The sequence below is a fragment of the Octopus bimaculoides genome, chromosome 6 (genome assembly GCF_001194135.2).
Source record: "Octopus bimaculoides isolate UCB-OBI-ISO-001 chromosome 6, ASM119413v2, whole genome shotgun sequence".
Classification (NCBI taxonomy): domain Eukaryota; kingdom Metazoa; phylum Mollusca; class Cephalopoda; order Octopoda; family Octopodidae; genus Octopus; species Octopus bimaculoides.
In genome coordinates this window covers 70642000-70654055 of record NC_068986.1, presented here as the reverse complement: position 1 = coordinate 70654055, position 12056 = coordinate 70642000, and the positions used below count along the sequence as shown (strand labels likewise).

The 12056-nt window shown below is 32.7% G+C and overlaps 1 protein-coding gene across 2 annotated transcripts in view; it reads left to right on the top strand.

The window, feature by feature from the left end:
* Positions 1-12056, top strand: part of LOC106882865 (serine/arginine-rich splicing factor 6) — a 44438-nt gene that overhangs the window by 24139 nt on the left and 8243 nt on the right. The window lies entirely within an intron of this gene.

The following is a 12056-nucleotide window of genomic DNA, read 5'->3' as shown; positions in this document are numbered from 1 at the left end:
AAGGGACCAGTATGTAGTTTTTGTGTTATCTTATGTAGTGTTTAGTGTTTTCTATCTTATTTCTATTATGTTTGAAGAAATCCGCATATATTCTTCCACTCTCCAAGGGAATGATTAGGCATCAATATAAGGGCATGGACACCTGTCTAATGTAGCTGCAGTTTTCATTGAGTTGGCAAATTCCATGGAGGTAGGTAAATTTATAGTCTACTTCAGTGGTGTTTTTCACTCTCAGAAATGACAACTAAAGTAGTGAAAAGCTTGAGAACTAATATGTGAAATTCTTTCTTCAGCAAATATTAACTGTATGTGAGGAAGCACTTCAGATCTGAAATTTCAGTACTCTGTTTCAGCAAACCTATTTGTTGCCACACACACACACACATCTACAAACACACACAAACATACACTCTTTCTCTCAATGTAGTGGTGTATAGTTTTTCTGATATGCAACTAATGTAACTATATCTATAATTTATTCATAAAACTGAGAATGATTTATTATTGCAGTCCATTTTAATTTTAGTAGTTTATTCACTAACAAAAAAATTCTCCCCTATTGGTGGGTGTGATTCTTTCATGTGTGAACCAAGCATTAAAACTCATCCCTTGATAAGAATTTGGTGTATCCCATTAGTGCTGTAGGCTTTATTAGTCAATTATATAAATATTGCTGGATGTGTGAAGCTCAAGTATACAGTTCATTTACATTTTAAATAACATTTACCAATGTAATTGACTCAATCAAGCAGTGAATTACAGTGTTATTCAGCAATATTTTTAAGAGTTTCTAAGTGATGTTGGTATATTTGTTTCATGATATATCTGACTTTATGAGGTTATGATTATTGTAATGTTGAAGAACATGTATACAGTCTTCAAATTCTGTTTTAGATGTAAGTTAAATCATCTTTCCAAATTCGAGAAGTGTGTTGTTTTGTAAAATACATACACACTACATATGAACCAAGCATGTTTAATTATATGGAACTCATGCATTTGTATACAGAGTCTATATAAATTTAGAAATATATAATAAAGATAATGAAATATTTTTACATAAATGTGTGTTCTTCAAAATTCTCTGATATTTATGAATATTACCTTCATAATATAAGCTTGATGCATGATTTACAGAGAATGATAGCATTTAAATAGGAATTTCCATTATAACTAAAGAACAATTCACATTGTTTTGAAAATTTGTGAATTTGGTCCACACCTAGTTTTCTTATTGCTGGTGCTTATAGTGCTCATGTCAAATTTATTTCTGTGCATATAATTATTGGGAAGGTATGTGTGAGAGAAAGAGAGTGGGTAAGATTAAATTGATGTGATAAAGGATATGATGTTTGCAGAGCCACAACCCCCATATTCTGCCTCGTTTGTGCATGTTCAAGTACTCTAAATGTTATAGTGACAAATGTTAAATAGATATGTCTGGTTTAACCATATGAGCATTGAAAAAAACATGTTGAAATGAATGTGTTTCTTCGTGGGTTACCAGTCTGGTACTTATTTCTCATCTGTTCAAACCTCCCACTAAATAGGATGCCAGTTTATTGCAGGTAACTTTTCCTGTGGAAGAATTAAATTCAAAACTGCAAGTCAATGAATCATTTGTTAATTTTTCAGTGGAGCTGCTTCTTGTAGTGATGAAGTACACAACTCTTCAGGACCTCTTTAGAGCTAGGTGTGCTCTGACATTGTGAGTTGAAGTGCATTGACCATGGAAACAACACAGCACCAGTAACATATAAAGCACCAGCCTCTTGCTTGGTTGTTTTGTATTCAGTAAACTAGGTCATAGATGTTTTCAAAATGATTATATATATATGTTTGGTGGAGAAATTTTGTAAACCTAAATTGAAGATTAGATCCAATGTCTTCCTTTCTGGCTCTAATGGATATCATAACTGATCAACCAAAAGTTTGGCTGTGTTGCCAACAATGCATCTAGCTTGTCATACATCACATGACCAGCACCTATCTACCAGGTCTTTCTATATCTCTGCTTCACATCCATTTAATATTGCTAGAGTCTGTGTGGATGTCTACATGAAACTACTTTGGATTTAATTTTTATAGTTATCTACAAATGCACATGCAAATACATATACATATAAATATATGTGAATGATTATCTGTGAAGATCTAAATTTTGTACAATATTTACTGAAAAATATAACTGATATTATCCACTTTTTAGTCTCAGAGGATTTTGTAGATTATAATTTTGAAACCATTGATACCCAAATAAATATGTAAGTTTTGAAAAGAAAAATGGAAATAAAAAAATCCGTCTTTTAAGATTTAATCAAAAAAAAAAAATTTTAAATGTGTCCTTGAAATAAAATTTTTGTAATAAATCTGTTTATTTACTATTTATTGAGGAAAAAAAATATATATCCTATGTTATTTATTTAAGTATAGAAGTTAAACGTTTCTACTTGCACAGACAAACTACCTGACTTGCTTTTCAGTCTGCCCCTGCAACTTCATAGCTGAACTGTTGGTTTCAAAAATCAGTTTTTAAAAATCTACTTTAAGAATAATTTAGAATATAACATACTTACAGGGAACTTTTTACATGAAACTATCAATGTAAAATGGAAGACAAAATTGCTCTTTTGCTAAGAAAATGATTAGCCAGAAAGATTTCTCATATTTATGTGAAACAGCTTAAACTGGAAACAAATAATGGAATTTAACTTGTAATCTTTAAGTAAAAGTCCTTGTGGAAAATTGACAACTTAATGATATAATTATAAAAACCAATTATAGTAATACTAATTTGGTGTGGAGTTTTTAAGAAAATAACTATAGCAGCTGGCTGTTTAACTCTGTGCATTGAAAGAATTTTAGTATTTTATGAAAGGAAGCATTATGGTTATTTACAATAATGTTTAATGGTAAAATTTTAGATATTAAACCCTACCTTTACACTCCTATATATAATTTTGGATCTTAATAGAATATTACATTATTTTCCCCAATTGTTTGATTTTATATCAGACAAGTTTTCTATGAAGACAAGTTTTCATTAGCTTGGGTCAGAAATTGTACAAAAATAGCAAATAATTATTTACAAGCTATTAATGATTACTCTCCATTTATTGAAAGTTCTATGGAATTTATATTGTATACCTGTCAAAGATCTATTCATTTATTAGAAGTGGATAATTACAGTAACTATTGGTTAATTATAGGCCAGCTCTCTGGTCTGAGACTAACCTCCTCTTACAAATCTCATCTGCCCTGAAAAGGGTCATGGGTGCTGCTTTTCACCTCTGATTTAATTATAGTATAATCTTTATTCTCTCACAGACTATTTCTGTTAGATAGTGTTGTGAAGCAGGGTCTGTTGTGTAGTCTGGATGGCATTTAGCAAGGTAATTAGGGCACATAAATCTGAAGTTTCTGCTTTTTCATTTTACCTGCCAACTCCAGAGGGAAGGTAAAGACAACCCAAAACAAAGCAAAAAAGAAAACATTAAGTGTGAGATACAACTTCTATCTATTTGTAAACTAAATGGTGCAGAATGGTAACCAGCTAACTTGATATTCTGTGGGTTAATTTTAATATAGTTTCACTAATGAAAAAATAAAGTTGTACTTCAGCTTTTAATAATTTGTAGATATTGTTTTCATTTGTGTAATAATTTCACAAATTCATTTCAATTTAATAAATACTGTAGACAGATTTAGTCACTAGCCCAAATTATGTTCTTGTAGGACTATTTTAATGAAATATTTTTTATTTTCAGGTGTAAAAATTTTAGAATGATTTTCTTGAAAGAAAGCCATCTCTAATTTCTTGTTTCATTGTTGTACTATGCTTCTTAGGTTTGACTACCTTTTTACAAGATAGTTGTTTACTTATTAATATAGTATTAAACTTTTTAAAAGAAAAATAATTTTAGATTGTACTCTCTTGAACTATGATATATTAGTAACAGACTGTTATTGCAGTTAAAATGAACTTTATCATTTGTTTTATGTTTATTTCTTTTTATTTTTATATAATATACATATTTATAAGTTTTTAATGATGATGAAATTATGATTTTAAGTTCAAACCACCCTTTCATAAATATGTAAGATAAAAATAATATCTAAGATAAAAATATTGTTAGTTTTCACATTAAACCATTTTTGAAAATTTTCAATCATAATGAGTTCAATTACATTGATTTTAATTGCATCTTTAGCATAATGAATTAGTTGAAAGAATATAAGATTAAAGCAATATCTAATAATGACATTTTTAAAAGTAAAAATGTCTTGATTTCCTTTTTATTTGTTTTTAATAAATTTTTATTAGTAAACTAGTACATTATTTCCTCATTTGTGCCCGCCTCTTCTTACAATTTGATGTTATAAACATATTGTAATTCTAGTGACTGTTTTAAGGTTGTTTTTAAAATAGTTTTTGCATGTGCATTTAATACATTTCATTTGTGGTAAACTAGCAGACTAGCCAAATGCCGCAGAAAAGCCTGATCCGGTTTGAGACCGAGCATGATCCGATAGCCAGGCCTGTTTCGCCTTTGGTATTAACCATGTTCCCATGGTCTCCCTTGCCAGTTCCAATTCCTGACCATGCTTACCTGACCATTACCATGTGACCATGTCCATTGTGAACATATTCATCTGTCCATGAGGTGGTGGAGCCGCCAATCCCACCGCCCTGATCATGGCTTCCAAGCGTCTGTCTGCCATTGGTCCCATGGTTTTCAGTATGTCATGGCAACTTTGCCACTTTTTGTCATTGTCTTCAATTTCTGCATGTAATAATATTACATTCTTGTTTAAATTTAGTATGTACTGTTTTTTAAATGTTCTTAAAAGTAACTTTGATAAATACACACAAGGTAAAAGTTTTGAAATTGTAATTAAGTGATAGGGAGGCTGCATTTCATAGATATCTGTGAAAGAAAAATTGTATAAATTAATGTGTACACGAGAAATGCTTATTCCTTAAATTCTTATAATTGTTAAGAAAAAAATCTGATATCATTTGATGCTAAATTAGTTTCGACTAATATTACAAAACTCAAGTTGCAGTTAAGTGTAGCAGTCGTTGTGCTAATCTATCATATTTTGGTAGTTGGTGTCATAACCTAAACATCATTTTGCGAGATTTTATTTTTACGATAGATTGACTCTCAGTGTATTTAAATGTTAGGTCAAATTCTTGAATTTTAATCTGAAATATTGCATAGTTTAATTACCTTACATGTTTTGTATTTAAATTTTAATGAAAGACTATATTGATAATAAAAGAAAGTGTTATGAGGTTATAAGATAATGCATTATGAAATTTAACAATATTGTAATTAAGTTATTAACAAAAAAAATAAAAGCAAATGAAACGAGCACTCAGAGCGCAAACCTTCACCAAGACAACACCAACGTCCTCTCAACGATTAGCCAGAGATGATTTTTAAAATGAGAATATCTGAAATAAACTCGACTGCTCTCACAAACGAGAATACTAAAAATGAACCTGACCGCTCTCAAAAATTAAAAAAAAAAAACAGGAAAAATAATCTAGAATCCTTGTCTATTACCGGATTGATCCCAAAATCTAATCTGTTTGTGCCAGTCACAAGGCCAAACATCTCTGAAAGTTTCATCCAAATCCATCCAGCAGTTCTTGAGATACCTTGTCAATGGACAAACAAACAAACACGACTGAAAACAATACCTTTGCTAAGGCGGAGGCAATAAATGGAAGCAGCTACCCTGCTGAATAGAGATATCTGTTCTACTTTATTATTTAGAGGCTGGCAATAGGAAGAAAGAATGTCTAGTTGTAGAACAATCCCACCAACAATTCATTATGATAGCTCAAGTTTTCAAAATATATTCAACTTCTACTTATTTAGAAAAGTTGATATAAAATTTTGCAGGTATTTATCCACTTTGCTCATGCAAGGTTTAGAAAAACTCGAATTGTTGGAGCATCTACAGTTACATCAGTCTCTTCCCTATTATAAGCACTATTTATTCATCTGTGTTAGGCGTAATAGTACAATACATTGCAATCACTATGCTCACCACCTTATCTCACAGTCAATCTGCTGTACAAAAAGCTGTGTTTTTGTAATCATATACTTTTAGTAATTGATTTACATTACTTGATAATAGGAGAAAGGTTGCAAAAGAGGCAGTTTAGATGTCTAGGAAAAAATACAAAACTTTTACATACTGTTGTTGACAGTCTTGGTTCTTTATTTTTATCAAAATGCTGTATAGAACTAAAATCATGATTTATTGTGATAATTGCAATAACTCCGTAAATTTATAATGAAAGTTATGAAAAAGTACTTTGGGAAGTTTTTTTAGACTGTGCTAGCAGGGATGTGAAAGAAGTTAGTGTTGAAATACACAGCTCACATCAAACTTTGAAATAAAAAGAACAGATCCTAAGCTCTATAGGTCTTTCTTGCAATCAGACTTCAACACAATGCAGAAATTACTGACTGGCAACTGAAGCTGGCTGTGGACAAGTGCGCCACCATGCATTTTGGGAGGAAAAACCGGACTTTTACATACTCCCTCTACAACACCAGTCCTAGGATGTCTGCTAGTGAACATGACCTGGGCATTATTGTTGACAACAATTTGCATTGGACAAACCACATCTCTAAAATGGTCAAGAAGACTGAGGGTGTTTTAGTGTCACTCAGAAAAGCCTTTGTCAGCTGCTCTCCAGCTATCTATTTAAAGTTCGCATCACCAGTCTGGAACCCCTATCTTGCACAATATATCAATCTCCTGGAAATTGTTCAGAAACGTGCAACCAAATGAATACCAGCCGTCTGGCATCTACAGTACTTTGAACGTATTGCATCCCTGGGCATGGACACATTAAAGTTTAGATGTCTGGCAACTGACTTGGCAGACACTCACAAGATTATTCACCATCTTTCTAACAACAACAACCACCTTGGACATCTTTTTGTAAACACCTGTGGATATGTTTTCAGAATCAAAAAACAACACAGCACCCATAACTTTGCGAAACAATTTTTCACACTCAAAATTACTGAAGCACGGAAAACTACCCGCATCATTTGGTAGCTGTCAGGATACTACATCTTTCAAAACTTCCATGCCTGCTGAAATTTGCCAACAGTACAACTGATACCCTGCCTCCTTTTTTTAACAACTTATATTCACTGTTGGCTTTCTGTGCATACTCTCTGTACCGTTCCTGCAGTTTTGGCTAGTTTTTCTGATGAGTTGTAGTGCACTTGAACATTGCATACAATAAGTTCATTATTGTTATTTTATAAAATATTGATACTAACCAGTTCTATCGAAGATGAATGAATAAATAACTACTGCCGAAATTGCAAAAACACAGCAATTAGTAAATAGATTATATATAAAAATATATTTTTTACTTCATATTAAGGTGCACAACTAAAAGCTGTTCAGGATACATTTTAGGATATTGTAGTTATGCTTTTAAAGGAAAGCAGTTATCGATTCTGACTGGTTTTAAGATGAGTACTGTTTATACTCAAGATTGATCTTGAAGACTTGAAAGAAAATATTTCCAAGAGTGTATTTCTCTTAGGTAAAAGGAAAAGAAATTCTTAATGTCACTTTATTTCAATGACATAGAGACATTTTCAATGTACACACATAATTATGTTCTGTCACCATTGCGTTGTGGTCTTATGTAATAAGTTTTTTTTGGACGGAATTAAATAGATATACTTTATATAGATTCACCATTACTGTAATTGGCTATTAAAGAATGTAAGGATATATAGATATCTTTTATTGTAACTAAAGCCTCCCTATCATTTCTGTATGTAAAGGGATGTGTGTATGGAGCTATATGCATAAATAACTGCATGCACATATTATATACATGCATTTATATGTGTGTATGCATATATGAATGTATATAGTATATTAATATATATTTATATTATCTATATGTATTTGTCAGATCTATCTATATAATGTGTGTTAATGTAGTTTTTTTTATATATACACATACATATGCATCTATAAACAAACATATATATATGCATATACATGTATAAATAATGGTGTGTATATATGTATGTATGGTGTGTGTGTGTGTGTGTATATATATATATATATATATATATATATATTTAGGTGTATATAGGTTGTGAATGTGGGTCTGTCAGGGTGCAATACATGTATGTATATATAATGGTGTGTGTGTGCACACATACTTATCTGAGTGTTATTAACTTATGTATGAAGTTATATCTGTGTATATAGGTATTTGTTGTGTGTGTGAATATATATATATATACACATATGCACATATATATATGTGTGTGTGTGTGTTCTGCCAACCCTATATTTCATGTAACCCATTGTACTGTCTTCTATCTACCTTTTGACTTCTCTCTGCTTTTCATCCATCTTACATACATTATGCATGTATATATGATGAGCTTCCAATTTCTTCCTACCAAATCCATTCATAAGGCTTTGGTTGGCCCAGATCTATTGTAGAAGACACTGACCCAAAGTGTCACAGTGGGATTGAACCTAAGAGCACATGGTTAAGTAACCAGCCTCTTAACCACACAGCCACAGCTGTACCTATGTATATGCATGTTGATTTGAGTAAATAGCATATATGTAATTAACAATTTCTTGTCAGACATCTCTGAAGCAACAAAACCACTGATCATGTTATTAATTTACAGTGCACTGCAAAGAGCATATTTATGAAATCAATGAAACGAAATATGCAAATTACCAGGAGCAGAAGTTTAAAAACACAATATGAACCTATAGAGGTGGACTGAAGAAGCTTTACAGATGTTCACTTTGCAAAGTCCTCAACTGATTAGGCTTTGCAGTGGTGGAAAAGAAAAGGACCATTCAGTCTGCAAGTCAAGTTATTGAGAAAGCCACAAGGTGGTTTTGGATTAAGAGGGCTGCTCCATGGGTTGTAGCTGCTAGAATATAAAACTGGAATCAGAGGCAGGTTAACAGAGAAAGCAGAATTTCTATGTGGCTGTTGTGTACAAGAAATAAACACAAAGATCACGTAAGAGATAGATGCTTTCAAATGCCCTTAGGTTCCTTAGAGGTAGTAGATAGCTTCTGTTATGTAGGTGGCCTAATTAGCAGTGGTAGATGTTCTCAAAGTATCGTAGGTAGAATAAGAACAGGGTGCAGAAGGTTGAGGGAGCTATTACCTCTGTTGGTAGCAAATGATTTTTATCTCAGTTTGAAAGGCAGAATGGCTGAGATCTTGTATACAAACTACAATGCTACATGGTAGTGAGATATGGGCCTTTAATGCAAAGGACTCGCAAAAACTTTGCGAACAGAAATGAAGGAAGCATTCTCTGCTGGATGTGCACTGTCAGTGTGCATGGATGACAAAATACAGGTGTGTTGAGGTGAATGGGGTATAAGAGGAATGAGATGTAATGTGCAAGAGAGACAGCTGCATTGGTTTTGTTATGTGATGCATATGAGTGAGGATCGGTGTATAAAGAAGTGTCTATCACTTACAGTGAATAGAAACAGGAAGGTGTGGGTTGAGGTGGTGAAGGGTGACCTCTGGTTGTTTAGTCTTAGGGAGTATATGAAAAAGGACCAAGATGATGTGACATGCAATGCTGGAGAAAATGGCATAGTATTTCATGTCACGGTATTTTGGGCAAGTGTCTTCTACTATAGCCAAACAAAGCCTTGTGATTGTATCAAGTAGAGAGAAATTAAAAAGCCTGTTGTATGTATGTATATATATATATATATATGTGTGTGTGTGTATGTCTGAGTGTTTGTACTCCTTTGTCTTTGCATCATATGATAATTGTAAAACTAGTGTTGCTGTCATTTTTGATCTTTAGTTCAAACATGTGCAACCATGGGAAATATTACTTGGAAACGGGTGAGGTTTGGCAGAAGGAAGGGTGTCTAGCCATAGAAAATCTGCCTTAGTGAATTTTGTCTGACCCATGCAAGCATAGAAAAACAGACATTAAAATGATGAGGGTGATGTTGATGGAATGTTTAAATGTGTGCATGTGCACACACACACATGCACAAATGAAAATATGTATATATATATATATATATGCAGATATATTAAGCATAAAGCACCCAGTCCACTCTGTAAAGTGGTTGGTATTACAAAGGGCATCCAGCCATAGAAACCTTGAACACGACTTATCCAATCCTGTCAGACCATTCAACCTCAACTAGCTTGGAGAATTGAGAAACATGTCAAATAATTCACACATACACATGTATATATGCATAACAGCTCAAGAGTTAAGTGCAACATTGCATCATATTCAACACCATAACCTCCTAAACCATCCCTAACTAACACTATGCTCCCACTTGAAAACAATCTGTATACATAAAAAAACCCAGTTCCTGTTCAAGGTAACCTTTTAACAAAAAAAGGAAAAAGACTGCTGGAGACAACCATTATGTTACAACAGTTGACTTATACACAAAATACAAATTTATCACAATTACAGTAAATATTAAAATACTGGGATAAGCTTACATTATCTAAATTTTATGCATCGGTTTGAGTCCTAGAATGATGTCAACATGTTCACAGGCTAACATAATTGATTACTTTGATTTGATGGAACAACCACCCAGTATACCAGTTTTATGACTACCATGCCAAATCACTGGAAGCCATATCATATTCCACTCCACATGTATTTTACATACACATTTGTATTTATTTATATTTTGCACCTTACCTGATGAACAACTAGTTGACTTTTACATAACTGAATGCATTCTTATATTGGTTTCAAATTTTGGCATAAGACTAGTTACTTCAGGGGAGAGGCTAAAGTGATTACATTGACCCCAGTACTTGATTGGTACTTATTTTATCGACCTCAAAATGATGAGAGGTAAAGCTGATTTTAACGGCATTTGAACTCAGAATGTAAAGGACAAATGCCAATTGTGCTTACACTTCTACCAGCTCACCGCTTTCGTGCACACTAATATTTGATATACAAGTTTTAACAAATTTCTATAGTTCATACCAACAATTAGTGGTCCAGGATGTAACCTTAAGTCACTTGTACACTCCCCAATACTGTCATAAATATGCTTGCAAACTACCCTTCCTTGCATGACCCACCACATGCCCCGATTTGAACTGTGAACTCACTCAGTTGAAACATGATCATGACCACTAACCAAATACACTATGTACATAACATTTAGTTACAGTTGATAGTCTATAGCTGATTGGGCAGCAGGTGAATAGACTAGCAGCAAAAGGCTAATGCACTGCTACTACAAATGATAATACATTTAGCTAGACACCTAGAGATAAGCATTTCAAAAGACTAATGTAGTATGAAAAAAGAAACACAAAAATATATATCTATTTATTCATATACAATTGCCAAAATGCAATTCTCTTATACAATATAACCATCATTGTTTTAATGTTCATATCTCTATGCCTTCATGGGTCAGATGGAGTTTATTGAGGCAGATTTTATATGGCTGAATGCCTCTCCTGTCACCAACCCTTACTTCTTTCCAAGTAAGGTAATATTTCCTGCGGCTAGATATTTTTACAGAATAATGGAAATGAAAGACTTTGCTTCTATGACAGTGATACTCATTTACAACTATCCTGCAATATTAAGACAAAGAGACACACACACACATGCATATATGATGAGCTCCTTTTAATTTCCATCTACCAAATCCACTCACAAAGCTTTGACTGTAATAGAAGACACTTGCCCAAGGTACCATGCAGTGGAACTGAATTCAAAACCTTGTGGTTGGGTAGCAAAGTTCTCAACCTTTTAGTTATACCTGTACCTATAATAATAATAATAATAATAATAATAATAATATATATATATATATATATAACATTATGAGAAAGGGGTTGTGATTATATATATATATGTATCATCATCATTTAATGTCTGTTTTCATGCTGGCATAGGCTGAATGGTTTGTTAGTATCTAGTGAACCATAGGGTTGCATTGTGCTTCATATCACTTTTGGCATGGTTTCTACAGCT